Source organism: Castanea sativa, chromosome 5 (genome assembly GCF_040712315.1).
Source record: "Castanea sativa cultivar Marrone di Chiusa Pesio chromosome 5, ASM4071231v1".
NCBI lineage: Eukaryota > Viridiplantae > Streptophyta > Magnoliopsida > Fagales > Fagaceae > Castanea > Castanea sativa.
Genome location: NC_134017.1, coordinates 47,810,992 through 47,832,182, shown reverse-complemented (window position 1 = coordinate 47,832,182; position 21,191 = coordinate 47,810,992). Strand labels below are relative to the sequence as shown.

Genomic DNA, 21,191 nt, shown 5'->3' with positions numbered 1-21,191 from the left:
TTCCACACGTGCTATCACTTATAAAGTGTGTAGAGGGGATCCTCGTCAGATCAAAACCCTATTTTTCTCCTCGGATGTCGAAAATTAGAGTTTTGAGGGGCTATTGTGTGGGGCAAAAGGATCCTGGTGGGAACGTGGGCCTTTTGGGCCTTATTAAGGGAGGCCGACCTGACCCTGGGGTTAGAGATTGTTGGTGCTATGGGTCGGCCTATACGCCGAGGAGGCAGGGGATCCGTGAGATGGTTTTCCCCTCGGACTGACATTAAAGAGCCTGAGACTTCATGGTAAAGGTTAGGGAATGACATGGTCAAGACCAATGGTTAAAGGGAGAGAACCCTTGAATGTCCTAGAAGCGCCGATGTTGGAAGAATATCAGAGGTAAAGGCTGCTACCTCCACATTAAAGACCACCACCTACCACCACAGCCGCATTAATGAGGAAGTGACACTTAAACAGTGGAAGGGAAACTTCTAGTTACTGTTCAAAGGCACTAAGAAAAGAAATATCTAGGCTAAGGGGGGAATTGGGGGCAACACGTGGATAAAGTATTAAAAAGAGGAGTATTTAAGGAGGGACCTGGGACAGAAACGAGACGGAACTTTTTGTAACCTAAAAACAAAAGGAAAAAGAGAGAGATATATAAGATAAGAACAGCTCTCGGCTTACGTCCGAGGAGGCCTATTTACATTACTCCTTTTTGTTTCCAAGTACTTGCGATCTTTAGTTTGTTATTTCATCCTCATACACTTCTAACCTGGGTTTCAAGCCCACACTCTACAAATTCATATTGTTTAAGGCTCATTGGGCCTGAGCCCATAGCTGTTCTTGGGTCCAGGTGCAATTGTGCTCTTACAATACCTATAACCTTTTTAGATTTTTTTGATGATATATGAAATAACACTAGTTATAATATAAATTTAGCCAAATATAATTAATACTCTTTTTAGTAGCTATAATTATTAAACAAAAATGAAAGTAGGGCTATAATTTTTTTTGGGGGGGTTATCCCACAAGACATTGTTTTATATGGACTATCATTTCTCTAGGCGAGGTAAGTAAGATATCTGAACAGAAATCTGTAATTTTTTTTAAAAAAAAAATAATATTATGTTCTATACTTTGTTACTCAATATAACACTTTATAATTAATAAATGTTAATAAATTTATTTTTATTGAAAAAATGAAAGTAGAATTGAATTAAGGTGCGTACTTGTTATAGTTATGTTTTTCATTTTATTGTTGTATTTGTGTTTAAAAATACGTTTAAACATATAATCAACTCCAGATTAATTTTTCTCAACATACCCTTATAATTTTTTATCTATCATATGAGAAAGAATGATGTTTAAGAATCACGTGAAAACTTAGGGTAGAGAACTAATTTTTTTTAACACATGCTTGTTTTTTTCCATAAACTTTCCTTTTTTTGCTTTCAAAAAGAGTATGACAGATCTCTTATTTATACAGGTCGAACCCGAGCCCCAGGTGAAGACACAAGCCCGATCCTTATCGCAAGTACACCTCATTCCTATTGAACACATACATCATGTGCGCATTGTTCCTCTATGCCATCGGTGTTGCAGCAATGGACTGATTTCTGAACCCCCAAAGAATTTCATTCCAAGAATTTATTTATATCACAATCCCTAACATGACCCCACAATATATGTACATTAGCATTGATAGCAAAAATAGAAATGTAAATTAGAACTGAATTGAACTTATTCAAGCAATTACAACAACTCCAATTTTAGGCAAGGTTCAAAAAGAAGACTTCCCAAAATCTAAGACATGGATTGGCATTTCTTTGGCTATAAAGAGATAAAGAAATGAATCTATTTTACAAACTGCTTTTTTTGGCAAAGAAATTAAAAGAATTAAATATCAGAATGATTTGTGATCCATGAGGTTGCTGAGAGAGCATAGTAAATGAATTGGCGAGAAATCGATCGTTATTATTATCATTTTTATAAGTGAGTGGTATCTGAACCCAACTAAGACTAATACTTGTATTGAGACTAGTTGAGGGAAAAGTAAGAAATGCACTGAGGAGAGGGGGAGAACATGGGGCATTTTGCAAATTACTTTTTCTAATAACAAGTGGTTCTTAAACAGGGCAGTAGAGGTGATGGGAGAGTGTTATTGTATTTGGCTAGAAGTCTAACTTACATTAGGGTTTTTTTTTCATTAATTAATTATAATATTTATTTAAGTAATACTAATGTGTAAAATTGTGGAGAGGTCAACCAAAAGTTAGAGGCATCAGTTATATATATATATATATATATATATATATATATATTAGAGAGAGAGAGAGAGAGAGAGAGAGAGATTATTCATCAAATAGATAACTTTTCAAATTATTTGGGAACCCTTTTTTATTTTTTGATAATGCAGGTTTGGACTCGCCCCTCTAGCCAGTAAAACTTACGCGCAAATGACGTCACCCACCAGAAATAGTTGTTGGGTAGTAAGGGCACTCACCTAGGACGGGTTAAGCAGCTTATGCTCATGCCCACAATGAAAATTATTTGGGAATCGTAATTATTGAATAAGAGGTACAGAACTTAAGAGTAATGAATTTTAATCGTATGGTGCAAATGTAGCTGCAATTTTGTTGCTACTAAACCTGTGGCATACTCACTCGGAAATCCGCATTTTCATTAGCAAAGTTAACAAGAAAAACATAAACTCTCTAAATTACTTGCTCCTATTCAGACAAGGAAACGTTTTCTAATAACTAAGGCCTAAACCAACCTAACCAAGAATACAATTGATAAACAGCTACATCCACCTCGAAGTACAGTGGATGGCATCAAAAAGAATTTAGTGCCTGAACCATATACTTCATACAGAGTGAATGAGATGTCTACTACAACAGCTCGGGTCCTAAGGAAAATAATATGCAATCGCCAGTTTACCCAACTGAGGCAATCGCAGTAGACCTAGTGCACACCATAATCTTTTCAGTATGGACTATCTTTCCCAAAGCATAATTAAAAAATTCATGAGTAATTTGATTTTCGTGCTAACATATTTCTCTTTAACGTGTGTTTTCTATGAGAGAGAAATAGAGTGGGATTCACAAATAAAATATTTGGGAATTGACTAGAAAAGGAGTTGGGATAGTGGAGTCATCCTCATATTATGAATTAGGATCATGTCCAATAGAAAAAAAAAGGAACCCACCCAATGTGATGTAAAAACTCAACTATGAGTTTAGCAAACTGTTTAATCCTTGAGGAGTGTATATATATAAAATACAAAACTCTTGCTTACGCTATTATACTTTCTAAGATTTGATCATAAAACCTACCTCAACCTCACTGCTATCATAAGCCTCAATTTGCTGTAAGTTAAAACCTCAGCATGCAACTTATGATTTGAGAACTACAAATAATGTCAGTATTTACCAACAAAACAACACAACACTTTGAATTGATACAATTTCACTAACGAGAAACTATAAATATACAATGTTTTCACATTTGCATCTAGACCAGAATAATCTATCACTACTTGGTAAAAAAATAAAAAAAAATCTTTAACATATTTACCTACATTAAAAGACTATACACAAAAAATATAAGACATCCATTGCAGATGGCAAAACTGCATGAAATGACCAGGTACATTGCGCCAATCAATTACAACATAAAGAAAAACCAGAATGAGCCCATGAAATCAAATTTTCTATAAAATAAATAAATACATAAAAATTAAAGTTTCACATTACAAATTTGCTGAAGGATTCTTCAATGGGAAATTTTCACATGGGGTTTCCATTGGGGAAAAATCAAAGCAAGTGGCTTGATTTGAAATTCGAAAAAACCATCCTACTCTCACTTTAAAAATGATGTGCAAAAAATTGTAGGACTACCAAAGTTCTTCGGTAGTTAAAATTCTGTATATTAAAGTTACCGTGATTGAAATTTGTTGGAGAGATTTAGGAGGATTTGTTTACGTCCTCTGTGTTTTTGATGAGTATTGACGTCATCCTAAACTTTATGGATAAATTTGATTATACTATGCTTTGTTCACCAAAAGACTTGTTATATACTATGATTCTTCTGTTAATATGAGATTTTTTGGCCACTATAGATATTAGGACTGATTCATGAATTCAGTCATAGAGTATGATTCTTTTTTCTTTTTTTTTCCGAACGTTCACAGCAACATGGCTGCTTTAGGAAAAGTATGCTTTGGGATTTTCTTTTGTTTTTTCATCCTCACTCTTTGCACTTCTGGCCTCGAACTTTCTCATGATGGAAGAGCAATTACAATTGACGGTGCACGTAGGGTGTTGATTTCTGGCTCAATTCATTACCCTCGAAGCACTCCAGCTGTATTATTCTATTGATAAAAAGTTTTTGTTTTTTATTATAAACTGTTGATATGATCATACAACTAATATTAATAATATTCTTGTGAATTTTTAGTTTTTGGTTTGTTTTCGCAAAATTTTTAACGAATTAATTACCCTATAGACATCGCTTTTAACTCAACTAATAAAACCTTTTTATTGTTAAATAAGAAATTTAGGGTTTAAATCATGTATATACCAAAAACAACAAATTTCAATCCAAAAAAAAAAAAAAAGATTATGATGATACATTCATTTAATTGCTTTAGGACATGTTTCTTCTTTTGAAAGTAGGATTTTTGTAGCTACGAATAACTTGGTAAAATTGTAAAGATTACGATTCTAATGTTTACTTTATTTGTGATTTTTAGATGTGGCCCGATCTAATAAGGAAGGCAAAAGAAGGTGGATTAGATGTGATTGAAACTTAAGAGTTTTGGAATGTCCATGAGCCAACACGTTGCCAGTATGATTTTATGGATAACCTTGATCTTATACGGTTTCTCAAAACCATTCAAGATGAAAGACTCTATACTTTTCTTCGCATGGCCATTATGTTTGTGTTGAATGGAATTATGGGTAAATTCTTTTTTTGACATCATATAATAATGGACAAAATTTAGTTATAAAATTAGTTGTAGCCTAAGATTATAACCTTACTCAATAAAATAAACATTACTTCATATTTTGAAAATCTAACCGTTGAATTGCATATTCTTTACACTCTTAATACACATGTTAAATTTTGTGTCAATTTAATATTATTTACTATATGATCTAAAAGCTTATGTTTTATGCATGATTTTAAACTACAAAAACTTGCAATTTAAATAATTTATTGATGGCATAGCTATTAATCTTTAATTTTTTAGTAATTTTACAAGCATGAAGGATATAAGAAGAAGATGTAATCCAATGGTAGATTTGTCAAAATTTACCTTTAATAAAAAGATATTGAATAAAATTGAAGTCTTAAGATACAACTAATTTTGTAACTAAATTTTGTCCTATAATAATCTCTCTTTTTCTTTGTGTGGCTGAAATTCATGTAATAATCAAATAATACGAAAGTGATTGTTTAATAGTTTTCCAAAGGATTGTCTGTTTGGTTGCATAGTATGCTTGGGATTGAGCTTCGGACCGTAAATAGTGTATTTATGGTAATTTCTATAATTTTCATTGTGTTGTTGTTATAATTAATTTAATTTGTATATACTTTCTAATATATATCTTTTTCTTTTGTTTTAAATAGAATGAGATGCAAAATTTTACAACCATGATAGTTAATATGGTTAAAAAAGAGAAGCTTTTTGCATCACAAGGAGGTCCTATTATTCTTTCTTAGGTATATATTTGTCTTTAGCTATTTATTAGTTTTTCGAGTCATGTGATCAAAATATTTACAATATACATCTCTATTTTTCCTCTTCAATTTTTTGATACCATTATAGGGAGATAACCAAAGCTATACACATTGCAAAAGAGAGGAGTTATGCCAGCATTGGTGCAAGGCAATCTTATTGCCGTATAAGCTACAGACAAAACTTGCTCTACAACTACATTAGGGACTAAGTACAACTTAGAAGTTAATCCACCCATCTATAAGTGACTTATATCAGCCAAAAAAGTCATTTCTTGCCAATCAGGAACTTTCTTCCTATTCAAAACTTGGGTAAACCTTCTGCATGTACTAAGGATCAAAATGCGTTGGAAACCATAGTGTTTGGCCTTGAGAGCAGCCTCCACCTTAGCTTCCAGAGTGGCCCCATAAGCCGTTTTTGCTGTGTCGCTAGCAACTCCCCAAAACAAGATATCTCCCTGCACATTCTTTGCCTCAAAAGTATACGCATTCCTCCTAGCTTTTTTCCTCCTTACTCATGCAATTTTAATGATCAAGTGGCATTGTCCTGCATCTGAGGTTGGCTCTGGGATTGGTCTTCTGCACTGTCTGGTGACTGGATTGCTAGTAAAGGACTCTTTATACCTGCAAAACAAGTTTTGAGCAATTAATACCACTTCCATTGGATTTGGTATTTTACCTTCATGGATAATCAGGTTCCTATGCTTCCATATTGCCCATAGAGTGGTGAAAATCCCTTGCAAGTATCACATAGCTTCATCTTCCATTATATTGTACCTACTTAGCAGACTTTGAATCCATTGCTGCACTAAAATATTTTGGAAAACCCAATGAATGAACAGCTAGAGTTAAGCCATGCCAACAAGCTCTAGCAAAAGGGCATTGCAGAAATAAATGTGAAGTGGATTCTTCATCTGCATCACATAAGTGACAGTTACTTTGGATTAGGATACCCCTATTTTTTAAGATGAGCATTGTGGGTAGGCTATGCTGCATCAATCTCCAAACAAAGTTGCAGATTCTTTGGGGGCACTTTAACCTTCCAGATCTTGTTTTAAAAACCTTCTTGGTTAGGCAATGGTCTAGACAAGCTGTGGATAGAAAGAAATGTGTCTGTAGATATCAAATTGTATGCTGTCTTGACTTTGAACCCACCAGTGCTAAAGTGTTTCCAAGTCAGTCTATCACTAACAGAGCCAGTCTTAGACAAAGGAATGTTTAGAATATCAGACCATTGAGGGTAGGGATACAGGGCTCAAATCAAGAGTGTGTTTGGATAGAACTTATTGCTGAAAACTGAAAACTGAAAATACTGTAGCAAAATAATTTTTAAATGTGTAAAAAGTACTGTTCATGCCAAAAATTACTGTTCATTGGCCTAAAATCACTGTTCATGGCCAATGAACAGTGACAAACACGCTGAAAAAAAAAAAGGGAGCCCAGACGCTGGACGTGGACATGGACGCACTATCCAAACACATTCCAAGTCAGTTTTCCAATTGTTGGTACTTTGATCAATAAGGTCAACTACAATACCATTGAGGAGCCTAAACCTATTCAGGTTTTGAGAAGAACTTTTGAACCAATCTTGGTGTGTCAATGGAATATCATGTCCCTTACCAATCCACCATCTCCCTTCTCTAAGTTTGGGATTTTCTTGTTTAATGATGCTTCTCCAAAACCAAGGATGGTGTGATTTAGGTATGTATTCCCGTAAGGAGCAGCTGGGATAGAATTTTGCTTTTAAAGTTCTAGCAAGTAGAGAGTTTGGGTTGTGGTTAATCTTCCAAAACTGTTTAGCCAACATGGCTTGGTTCATTGAGGTTAAATTTCTTAAACCCAAGTCCTCCTCTACTCTTAGATTGGCAGATTTTGTCCCAACTAAGCAAATGCATCTTCCTCTCACCATGCTCATGATCCGACCAGAAGGATGTTACAATAAAGTCCATTTTTTTACAAGTAGTTTCAGGAACCTTAAAACGTGAAAATGTGTACAGAGGTAGGGTTTGTAGGATAGATGAGATAAGGGTTGACCTATCAGCCTAGGATAACAATTTTGCCTTCCACCCTTGAAGTTTGGAGTTTAGTTTTTCAAATAAGAATTGGAAATCAGCAACACTATTACCTCTTAATTTGAAGTTTAGACCAAGGTATTTGCTAGGTTTAGGAACAAGATTTACGTGAAAGGACCTAGCTAAAGACTACTGATCTTCTTTAGGCATGTTAGGAGAGCAATATAGGTCTGATTTGGCTAGATTTATGCATTGTCCAAATAAGGAACAGTACCAATCTAGAGTTTTCTGCAAATTTTCAAGGGGTTTTTTATCTTTTTTGAAGAAGAGAAGGGAGTCATCAGCAAAAAGCAAGTGAGTGAAAGTACTCCCATTTCTACCAATTTTAACCCCTTTGATCAGTATTGTGTGTTATGCTTGTAGAAGTGCCAATGACTAAACGTTTGCACACAAAAGGAAAATGTATGGAGATAAAGGGTGTCCTTGCCTAAGGCCTCTAGCAGGTTTGAAAGACTTTGTCAAGCTGCCATTGACTAAAAGAGTGTAATGGATAAAAGTGACACACTCCATTATGCAATTTATCCATTTAGCATCAAATTTCATGGCAAGAAGGACAACTTTTAGGAAGTTCCAATTTACCCTATCATAAGTTTTACTCATGTATATCTTTAGAGTACCAAAACAATTTTTCCTACTCTTTTTCTTCCTAAGGGCATCTAGGATCACATGAGCAATGAGGATGTTGTTAGTGATATTTCTTCCTTGAATAAAAGAATTTTGGAAAGGGATTATGATGCCATCCATAATAGGCTTGAGTCTATTAACTAAAAGTTTTGAAATGACTTTGTAGATTACATTACATATATGTAGATGCTCATTTTTTGTGAGCCCAATAGGGAGGAAGTCTCAAAGTCATGGACAAAAGAAAATATTATGGAAATGCCATTAAGCAAGTGGCAGGAATAACGGATAGTGGGTCTAAAAGGCAAGTAAATGGATCTTAAGGAAGTAGGTGGGCCTAAAAAGGCCCTGAAGAAAGTAACAACAAACCCATGGGCTGTATGGATGTGAAAAAAGTGAGAATGGGTCACGGCTGCTACAGCAGACCCAAAGTAGTGCAAGTAATAAGGGACCGTGGAAAATCCATGAGCCCCAAGGGAAAGGTGAGAAATACTTGGGCCGAGGAAGCCCAAGAAGTTAGTAAAAACCCATGGGAAATATAGAATTGAAAAATGGCCAAGGACGCCCAAGAGAGTAAGCGGGCCGAGGACGTCCAAGTGGAAGTAGGTGGGACAGTGGGAGCCCGCAAGTAGCAAAGGGCCCATTGAGATCATTGGGCCCTTAGAGAAAGAATAAACATAAAAGGTCTAAGTGGCCCAGCAGGCTTGGGCCAAGTAGGCCTCACGGTAGACATAACAGAATTGTGTGGTAGGAAGCAAGTAACAAGGGCTGGGAATAAAGGTTTGGAATGGCCCATGAACAAGCATGGCCCAGCCCTTAGAAGATGCAAGCCATAAATGATAAGGCAGGCGAAACAGCCCACGCTAAAAGAAGCCAAAAATGAGCAGCAGATTGGGCAGTTTGACATTCAGACCACGGCAGACAGACGAGCAGCAAGCGGAATTTGAATAAGCATGGAGGCATGGCACGCGCAAGGCCCAGGCACCACCAGCCTGTACCCAGCCAATACAGGAAATGGTGAGGTCATGGGTCAGAGGTAAAGGGGTATGGTCTGGCGGTGGGGAGGGAAAAAAACTCATTTTTGTGTTTCCTGCTCAAGCCCTTTTGGAAGCAATGTCCTACTGGGAAGGCATACGACCCAAAAGAGGCAAGGTTGAGTGGGAACCACTAGGTGCATGCCGTGAGAGGTAGAGGGAAGGAGAGTATGCACGCCATGGCAGGTAAGAATGCCAGAAGGAGCAAACAAAATGAAAAAGCCTTCTCTGACTGAGGTGGAGTGGCACTAGTTGGGTGACTGACTAGTCAGTGATGGTCGGCAAAGGAACCCAAGCCAAAAAAAGACGGTTAATAGCTAAAATGGTAAAGAGCCAAACACAGCTAGCCCTATATAAGAAGCCCTATAGTGCACGAAAAAAAAAAAAAAAAAAAAAAAAACCTTCTGTGGGATAGTGGCCAGAATCACCAAAAACAGGGGAATAAGAAAAGAGTGTAAAAAACGAAAGAAAGAGAAAAGATAAAAGAAACAGAGAAAAAGAAAGAGAAGGAGGGAATAGAGCGATTGACATGCACCAAATGGATTAATCTCCCTCTCCCCTTCAATCCATGCTCTCTGGTAATAAAAAGGGAGAAATTTCATTCAACCTAAGTCACTTAGGCCCGTTCCTTCAAAGCAACTAATTTCCTCCTCAGAGAAATTAGTCGCATTGAGGGAGTGGCTCCCTTTCCTGACGTAAACTCTGTGGAACAGCTTATCGCAGCAGGCTGACATTTGTTTTCCTTAATACACTCCTGACTCTCCATTTAACGTTCATTATTTCGATACTATTGTATAAAATGGCCACCCTTCATTAAGGCCCACTGACTATTTTGCTTAAATCCCTATTATTTTTATTGTATCTACCTGCTGCAGTTAACGTGATAGTTCTGCCTACCGTAAAGATCTGATTACCAAAGGGCATTGTTTGCTCACAAGCCGGACCAAGAAGGTTTGCTCTCAGACCGGTCTCAACTCCTCAACCCAGAGGAAAACTTTAGGCCTAGTGTAGTAGCAAGCAGTCCAGCCCAACACTTGCAAAAAAGGCCCACACAGTATACTAATAGGCCTAAAATGTGTAACATCTTTTGGAAAGGAGTTTTTGGGGATAAGAGTGATGTGTGTGTGATTGAAAGATTTAAAGAGTGAACTTGAATGAAAGAAAGCCTGAACATTGTTGATTATGTCAGCTTTGACAATACCCTAATATTCCTGAAAGGAGAAGGCAGGTATGCGATCAGAACCTGGCACTTTGTGAGGTCCTAGCTGGAAGATAGTGTCCTCAATCTCAAGGCTTGTGATGGGATTATTGAGATCAAAACACAGTTGAGCTGTGAGTTCAAGGATTTGTAAGGCCTATAATTCAAGTAGAATGTTATCAACACTATTAGAGATTGACTCTTCATATGAGAGTTTAAGGTGATTAACCAAATTTCTTCAATCCCTTCGGGTTTATCAATAAACATCCCTTCTCCATCCTTGATGTGCAGAATCTTGCTTCTTGCTCTTCTCTTTTGTCTGGAAATATTTTGTGTTACTATCACCCAAAAGAATCCAATCACATCTTGCCTTCTGAGCCCACATTTGTTCTTCCTTATTTAACAAATCTTCCAAATCCTCCCTAATACATCTCTCTCTCCTTACATCCTCCAAATTTGTTATGGTGTCTTGAACCTCTTGTAACGAAGCTTTCTTTTCTTTAATCTCCTTTTCCACTCTCCCAAAAACTATCCTATTCCATTCAAAAGCTTCCCTTCTTAAGTTACGGAGCTTCCTACTCGATTAGGCAGCTCTTGATCCAGTCATTTGGAAGCTCCATGCCTGCTGGATCATATCCATACATCTAGGGTGGTTGATCCACATACACTCAAATCTAAAGGGTCTCTTTCTAAAAGGGTGCTGGAGTTCAAAATCCAGTATGATAGGTCCATGATCAGAATGGTAGATAGGAAAATTCCTAAGAGCATAGTTTGGGTAATTTTTAACCCATTCAATGCTGGCAAAGGCCCTATCAAGTCTCTCCATAACAAAGTCGTTTTCTTCCTTATTTTTCATCCAAGTGAATCTCTGTCCAGTTGCCCTTAAATCACAAAGATGGAGCTCATTAATAACTTGTTGTAGTAGCTAAGCTCCCAGGACTGGGCCTTGTTGAAAAGATAGTTTTTCTTGACTCGCAAGGGTTTGATTAAAATCACCAATACACAGCCAATTAGGTTGAGCTATGGATCTTAAATTTTTGAGTTGTTGCCACACTACTCTCTTGGACAAATTGGGGTGTCCATATACAAATGTGATGGACAGAGAGGTTCCTATGTTATCTATTAAATCAAAGTGCACAAGGTTTTTTTACTCAAACACTATCCTAAGTCTCTGTCTAAGGTGCCAAGCAAGTAATAGTCACCCACTAAAGCCTTATCTAGGAACCTCCCAACCTTCAGAGAACCCACATTTAACCCAAATAGCTTTCCTTCTTTCTTTTTCTAATTTAGTTTCCATTAGGAACATCACATCGAGTTTAAATTCAAGGGCTTTTTTCTTGCATTTCAGAACTTTAGAGGGTTTGCCTAAACCTTTACAATTCCTACTCATAATCCTCATGGCTGCTAGGGAAGCTGTTTGAGGCTAGTTTCCCTTTGCCTAATTGGATTTGTAGGGTAAATAACATCATGATATCGTTTAAATTGAAGATAGGCATTATCAGTGCAATCTATAAGGATTTCAGAATTACCTTCCTTTGTGCAAAAACCACAAAGCAATCATTATCTGATGTTTCTTCCAAGCTTTCCAAATTCATCTCTAAATCTCTTTCTTGTTGCTTCAGTTAAGTTAGAGTTACCCACAGCAGGATCCCACCAATCTTCATTATGCAGGCACGAAAGAGATAAGGGGTCTGAACATGTAGAGTTAGGTGATGGTGGTCTAGGGGCAAGATAGAACAGGTCTATAGTGTTAAGATTGTCCAGACCTATATCCAAGCTGAGGGTTGGGCTAAGATGCACCTCCTGAGTTGGGCTTGGTGCAATAGTGGCTTGGCCGGTTGCCAACATAGAAATACCAATACCTTCATGGGCCATCTCACTAGACATATCTTGAGATCTTCCTAACTGAGGCCTATTACTCGAGCTCCTTATTTCAAACCTAAACCTTCCCCTATACACCCTTCGCACCAGAGAGTCAATAAAGGAATCAGGTGACTCAGGTATTTGTCCTCTGCCCCATGTTACTCCTCGCCTAACCTCAGGTCTTTCAGCATTCAAACTATCGAGATTGAACATAGTGATTGTTGCTGAACTACTCTCCGTTTCAGATGAGGCAGCAGTGTGCGTGTCCCTTAGCTCTCTTGTTGTGATAAAGGGGCCATCTCCATCAACCCAAGTCCATTTAAGAGCTGAAGATTTTAGAGGAAGCCATAGGGGTCACATGGAGAAGTTTGAGTTTATATAGGCTTGGTTGGGGTTTTGGTTTTGGGAGCTAAGGTTATCTTATGTTGGAACAGGGGTAGTTTGAACAGGGATGGGGCTAGGGTTTGTATTCTGTGTTAGGATAAAATTGAGGTCAGGGGGTCAGGGATCTAGCCATTTGGCAAAGGGTGGTCCGGAGATGATACATGGGAATTAATAGGTGTGGGGGGGGGGATGGTATTGTTCCTAATTTTTAGTGAATGTATGGCAGAATTTAGGTGTGCATGTTTAATCTCAGGTTGCAATGAGTGGTTAGGGTGGAAAAGATGTTTGAGTGGTTGTGTTGGGGTGAGGTTGTGTATCTGGATCAGGAAAGTTCTGGTGACTGACTTCTTGGGTTCGAGATGATAGGGGGGGAGAAGGGTGTTCTTCATTGGAAACATTAGGGTGGTGGTTATAACGTTGAGGGATGTGATGATGATAGAGGTTTTCAAACCGAATTTGGGTGGTCCAACGCCTTCTTCTATTGTGAAAGCCTCTAAGGTCGTTGATAAAGTGTGGTTCCAAAGCATCAAAACCAAACTCTACCTGGCGTAGGCGTTGGATGTGTCATCTTTGTCTAAACTAGCTCATCTCTATTTCTTCCATGCATTGAGTGCACTAATTTCTGGTATGGCCTATCAGACCACACCTGGTACACAACTTATAGTTCCTTTCGTATCTACATCGTATCCATGTTATGGACCCATCATCCAACCTAATCATGAATCCTGATAAAATTGGCACCCATGGGTCAATACGAACTCTGATTCGCATGAAACGAATGTTTCTTGCTCAAAGATACCAATCAGTTAACCCATCCTTTCTGCCAACTCAAGGTATTAATACTCTAATGAAAGGCTATGCAACTGAACCCACAGTGAGACAAAATTCAGTTGAAGCCTATTGAGCACTAAATTTTATCTCCACCTCTCCAGCACCAAAAGAACTCCATCTACTGACCAAGGTTCCTCATTACAAATGTGGTTAAGATCTTCCAATATCTCAAAGTGTATGAGGTAGAAACAAGAATCTCTTCCCATAATAGAAGCATGGCCTCTGATCCTCCATGCAGCGTTTATAATGTGCTAGAGATGTGAGATAGAGAATTTCCCGAAGTCCAAAATAAACCTAATAGCATAGCAGCTCCAAAATCACATTGCATGTTGATTTCTTCTAGGTTTGCTTCAAGCACTGGTCCATGTCATGCAAAAGGTATTTCCTTTCCTTCACTGGACTGAAAATCTGATTCTACTTTGTTAGCAAACAGCTCAGCACTGACTTTCTGAATCACTGCTTTCAGTCCAACGATATTCTCTAGCAGTGAAGTAGTTGCCCATGAAGTCAGAAAAACAGGCCACCAAGGGCCCAGCTTGAGTAAGACACAGAAAGAAACCAGAAAAAGAAAAAACAAAGAGAAAAGGGACCACATAAAGAACAAAAGGAACAAAAAAACAAGGGGTTGAGACTAGTCAAATACCAAGAAAGGAAAAGGAAAGCTAAAGAAACAAGCCACCAAGGGCCCAGCTTAAGTAAGACAGAAAGAAACCAGAAAAAGAAAAAACAAAGAGAAAAGGGACCACACAAAGAACAAAAGGAACAAAAAAACAGGGGGTTGAGACTAGTCAAATACCAAGAAAGGAAAAGGAAGGCTAAAGAAACGTGGGTAAAAGAAAAGACTACTAGGGGTGTGTTTGGATTTGCTGAAAACTGAAAATTTATTACTAAAAACACTATAGCAAAATAATTTTAAATGTGTGAATAGTGTCGTGGGACACAAAAATGTATTGGTATGCACATTTTTATGTTTTTGACTAGGTCGTAAACAGTGCCGTGAGACCCAGCCAAAAACGCAAACGCTGAAAACGTGCCTCTCACCACTATCCAAACTCACGCTAGGTTCAGATGTTAGTGAAGTCCATAGCTTGTACATACAAAGGTGAAGTACAAAAAATTAAGGGGTGCAGTTGGTAATTAAGTGAAAAGACGGTTGTCGGTGAAGGAAGTAATGGGGGATAAGATATGATTGGGAGTGAAAGGAGGTGATAGTGATAGGTGTGGGTGAAAACGCTGGCTAGCCTGGGTAGAAAACAGCTCTCCTAGAAACAAATTTTTTTTTTTTTGAAAAATTCTTGTGCCACACCAAAAGGCACAACATTGGCCACAACTCGCTAGTTGAGCGAAAAGACGGCTATATGTGAAGGAAGTAATGAGGGATAAGATATGATTGGGAGTGAAAGGAGGTGATAGTGATAGGTTTTGGGTGAAAACACTAGCTAGCCTAGGTAGAAGACAGCTCTCCTAGAGAGAGATTTTTTTTTTGAAAAATTCTTGTGCCACACCAAATGGCACAACATTAACCACAACTCGCCACATGGGCGAGTTGTGGCCAATGTTGTGCATTTTGGTGTGGCGCAAGAATTACTCTTTCTTTTTTAGTACACTAAATTATCTTCGGTTGATCTGATAATTTAGTATACAAAATTTGTATTTTTATTTTTTAAGATTGAGAATGAATATGGAAATATAATGACATCTTATAGGGATGCTGGAAAAGCATACATTGATTGGTCTGCAAATATGGCAGTATCACTTCATATAGGAGTTCCATGTGTTATGTGTCAACAAAGTGATGCTCCTCAACCAATGGTAGTAGCTTCTATTTTTGTTATTAATAACTATATGGTGATTTTTTAAATTTACTAATTAAGTATATCATTTATTAGATCAATACGTGCAATAGATTCTACTGTGAGTAATTTACGCCCAAAAATCCTAATAGTCCCAAAATTTGGACTGGCTGGTGAGTATTGTACTTTGTTTTTAGTTGAATTATTTATGTATTATTTTCATGTAATCATATTATTCATTAAAATAGTTAGTTAAAAAACCTTATGAATTAATTATAGGTTTAAGAGTTGGGGTGACAAAGATCCACACAGAACTGCTGAAGATGTTGCTTTTTTTGTAGCACGATTTTTTCAAAATGGAGGCACATTTAACCATTATTATATGGTTAGTTTTATTTATTTTTTTAATTTTTAAAGAATCATTATATATGGTTATTTTTAAAGAATTATTATTTATTTCTTAATTCAATTAATTATCTTGTTTATCTTGTTTATAGCAACCAAAAATGATTGTTGTTTTCTTTTTCTTTTTTTGATAGGAAATTGTTGTTTTCTTTAGTATCATGGTGGCACTAATTTTGGTCGCACATCCGGTGGTCCCTACAATATCGCTTCAAATGATTATGATGCTCCTCTTGATGAATATGGTAACTAAATATTATTCAATAAGAATTTGTTTTTTATACATAGTTTAAAAAAAAATTATTCAATTCTTTTTTTTTTAATTTTATACAAGATAGAATTCCTACTTTAGCCTAATCTAAGTATATATATGTGTGAAGCTCCCTCTTAGGGACTTGAACTCCGGCCTTTGCCCCCACGCCCTACAAGTATTTATACTTGTAAAGTGACCACTGCACTAAGGAAGAGCGGTGGTAATTTTTATTTTCAAAATCACAGGAAATTTAAATCAACCGAAATGGGGGCATTTGAAACAACTGCATGAGATTTTGAAGTCAATGGAGAGGACTCTTGCCATGGGAATGTTTATACCATTGACTTTGGCAATTCTGCTTCAGTAAGATACAATTTATTCAATACTAAAAACTATAATTATGTATAAAAAAAAAATATATAAATGTGACATTATATATCTCTTGTATATGTTAGGCCACTGTTTATGCAACCAATGAATCTTCAAGTTGCTTTTTGGGAAATGCAAACACCATGCCACCACCGATGCTGCAATCAATTTTGAAGGGAATGAATTTATTGTTCCAGCTTGGTCTGTTAGAGCATTCCCATTAAGGATGCTAAATATACTAAAAGCTAAATTTTAGCACCAATACACCAAAAAACACACTCCATCAAAGATTTTAAATGTCAAAAATTTTGACACACAGCTACAGTGAGCTGTTATTAATAACAGCTCACTGTAGCATGGTTGTAAAAAAAATTATTTTTTTATTATCATGTTTCTTTCTTTCCTTCTCTCCAAGTCTCTTTTTCTTTTTCTCTTTGCCTCTCTGTCTCCCTCTTTCTCTATGCTCTCCATCTCCCTCTTTCTCACAGTGACGGTCTGCCTTGCCAAAGCCACCGCCAGCCTCACACTCTTCAAGATTGCCTTGGCCCACCCTGCAAGATCACCTCGTTGAAGTCAGCGCAAGCCTTAAGTCGTGGGTATGAATGGGTGGGTTTTGTAAAATCGGATGTAGGTTGTGGGTGGGTTCAGATTGGGGTTGAGGTTCAGATCGGGGTTGTTGGGGTGCTGGGTTTTGGTTGCAGCTTTGTGGCGGTTTTGTGGTGGGTTTTGGCTGCGGTTTGTGCCGTGGGTTTTTTTTTTGGTGGTTAGGGGTTGAGGTTGTGGTTGGTGGTGGTGGTTGCGGCTGTGGCCGTGGTTAGAGGTGATGAGCTTGAAAAGCTCAGGCCATGGAGGTTTTTAGAGCAGAATATCAGAGAGAGGGAGAAGCTTCTAGACCGGGTTGAGAAATATGGAGAGACAGTGGGACAGAGAGACAGAGGGAGAGTGAGAAATAATAAAAAAAATGAATAAAAAATAATAAAGAAAGAATATATAAATAAAGTGTTAAAAAAATAGAAATTTTGATGTAAAGAATATTATAAAGTGATGTGTTATATGTTATAAAGTTGGTTATTGAGATGGTAAATGCTAAATTTTTTAGAAACTTTGATGAGAATGCGCTTAGTATTCTTCTAGACTGTAAAAATGAAGGATATAATACAACAAAGGTAATTTTGTTTCTTCTTTTTTAATATTAAATTATTTTTAGAATTTGAAGGTAATTTGTGCCCTACAATAATATACATGTTTTACTATTATTATTATTATTATTATTATTATTATTATTATTATTATTATGAGATAGTACATGCATTAATTTTTATGATTAACTAACATATATTTTTCTATAATTGTATCAGGTGAACGCTCAAACTTCTATGATGGTAAAGAAATCAAACAAAGCTGAGAACGAACCTATATCTCTTTAATTAGTCATGGAGGCCTGAAATTCTTGATGATACTCTACTTCATGGAAAAGGACATGTTAGTGCACATCAACTCATTGATAAAAAAATCTGCTACTAATGATGCTAGTGATTATCTGTGGTACATGACAAGGTAATAATCGACTTAAATTTTAGTTTTTTGTTATTTTATTTATATTGTTAAATTTTTTTATTAATCCCCATTTTTGTTTATTAGTAGTGTGAATATCAAAGAAGATGATCCAATTTGGAGTGATAATATGTCCCTCAGAGTAAAGGGTAGCGGACGTATCCTTCATGCATATGTCAATGGACAAGATATTGGTAATATATGATTAAATTCTAAACTTTTTTAAAAAAATATTTAAAGATTCAATTGTGATTTTAATTAGGTTTTATTTATTTATTTATAATTTGATTGAAACTAGGATCTGAATGGGCCAAATATGGAGTTTTTAGTTATATGTTTGAGCGAAAGGTAAAATTAAATCAAGGATCCAATCGAATTGCTTTGCTCAGTGTTACTGTCGCTTTACAAGTAAGTTTGATTTTTTTTTTTTAATGTTATAGGGATTAAAGTTTTTTTTTTGTTGAGAAATTATATGGATTAAAGTTTGATATTTGGTGTATATTTATTTACATAATGTTAATGTAAACAGAATTATGGGTCGACGTTTGATGTGATTCAAACTGGCATTCCTGGACCTGTTGAGTTGGTGGGACGAAAAGGAGATGAGATAATTATTAAAAAATTATCTTCATTTAAATGGTCTTACAAGGTTGGATTGCATGGGTTGGAACATAAAATTTATAATTCAGATTCACGTTATGCTTCAAAATGGCAAGCCGAACAATTTCCCATTGATAGGAATTTGACTTGGTATAAGGTAATTGTACAATATATTAAAAGGTTTACTATTTAATTTTTTTTTTTTGGTTATATTATTTACATTTTTTACTTTTTATATCTTCTTTTCCTTTTCAGACTACATTTAAAGCTCCTTTAGGCATTGATCCAATAGTTTTAGATTTACAAGGAATGGGTAAAGGTTTTGCTTGGGTTAATGGTTTTAATATTGGGAGACATTGGCCAAGCTATATTGCGGATGAGGATGATTGTAATGCTGAAGTTTGTGATTATCGTGGTCCATATGATAGCAGCAAATGTTTAACCAATTGTGGTCAACCTACACAAAGATGGTGAGAATTTTTTTTTTTTTTTTTTTAATGTTTTGAGGATTTGAAAATTGATTTATTTTTCTCAATTTTAATATTTAATATCTTTGTAGGTATCATGTTCCACGATCATTAATTCAAGGTGGTGAAAACACATTGGTGTTGTTTGAGGAATCTGGTGGTAACCCATCGCTAGTTAATTAATTTCCAAACAATCACAATTGGAAGTGTATGTGCAAATGCATATGAGAAAAGTACATTGGAATTGGCATGCCAAGGTCGTCCAATTTCATCAATCAAATTTGGTAGTTTTGGTAATCCACAAGGTAGAAAGGCAGCTGTGAAGCGACAAAAGATGCATTGTCAATCCTCCAAAATGTAAATGTTTATTTGTTATCTTTTATGTACTTAACTATATGTCCATTCATTATTTCATATGAATATATTTACCAAATTTGAGTGCTAATTTTGTAGGCATGTGTTGGTAAGGAGACTTGCTTAATTGAGGTTTCTGAAGAGATATTTGGAACGACAGAATGTGGTGGAATCTCTAAAGGCTAGCTGTGGAGGTTATCTGCTAGTTTTGCTTCATGTTTTTTAATTTAGATCCAGGGTAATAGATTGTGTTAGATTGAATTTATTTTTTTTTTAAACTTTAGGTGGGTAATAGATTATGTGATTGTGTTTGGTAGTTACTAGTTAGGGAGTTCAATTTTCTCATCTTAGACAAAATAAACTAGTTAAGGTCATTTTATGTGTTAAATTTCTTTCCTTTTCTCTGTTATCTATTATCTTTTTTCTAGCGTAGTACATTATAGTTCTTGTTGGAGTAATTATTATTTCAATTAACTTTTTCTTCTCTTACATTATAATTGAGCACATTAAGTAATTTATGCCTGGATTTACTATCCATGCATGTGATGTGAGAACGCTGAGAAGTGAACATTATGTTTGAAATATTAAATAATTTTTCAAAGATGGGATGTGGATATTGTACATATATTTTGTACAAAAGCTTAAATTTAATTAGGGATGAAGTAAAGTTTTCTGCTTATTATATAGATCAGAAGTTTGGATTCCGCTACATTTTATTTGCAATTGTAAATCTTGCACAAAACATGTGTCATGATAAGTGGAAAACGAAAGGGGACTAAAAGCTTCGAATTTTGCTTAACATCTATTATTTGAAGGACGGATTGTTAATAAACTGAAAAAAAATCCTTTCGGTGGAGGATATTGCAAATAATGTTTTCAAATTATACCATCACTAATACATTGGATCCCTCCAGAGCTCTGCTAAAGAACCCTGCAAGTTAGCGCATTTGGGCGAGAGAGTGGTATTAGAATGGGTGATTTCTTGAGAAGTCTCGTGTTGCACCCCTTGAAAAAACAATTATACATATGCTTGTCACCATTACCTAACACGACTACCTATGGCCACCTAAATCATGGTAGTGAAACTGAAAATTAAGATGTGCTGTGTGTGGCAATACTAACATGTCAGACAAGTTTCGGAGGGAATAAGTATAACCCTTCTCAAAGCCATACCTGTTTTTTTTTTTTTTTAAATGTGTACAACTCGTTGAATCTCAATTAGATTTAACAATTTTTTACATAAACCATTCCAGTTATGTACGAGAAGCTAAATTTATCCCAAACCAGTTTGTTTATTGTATTGCACTCAAGCAAGGTCAAGCTGCCCGATGTTTGCTCGTTAAGGTTTTATTTTTTATTGCTTTAGTATATACTATAGAATTTGAACATATGACGTTCATTCTATGATAATTTTTTTTTACCATTAAGCTAAAATACTAATTGGTTTTGGAAGTAAACGAGACTAGTCATTGTTGAGTTCTAAGATATTGTTTCAAAATATTGTAGCACTATTCTCATGCATTGATAAAACAATACATGATCCATGCTTTGTTTGTTTCGTCACTTTGATATTTGGTATTACTAATATGATAGAGCATGTCCATGGCCATGGGGTTCCACTTCGCAATTCTTGTGGTGGGAAAGTCAGGTCAAGGCCAAATGAGGAGGTGTG

General features: G+C 36.0%; 1 pseudogene; it reads left to right on the top strand.

The window, feature by feature from the left end:
- Positions 1-2,761: 2,761 nt before the first annotated feature.
- LOC142637298 (beta-galactosidase 15-like) lies at positions 2,762-19,725 on the top strand (annotated as a pseudogene).
- The last annotated feature ends 1,466 nt before the right edge of the window (positions 19,726-21,191 follow it).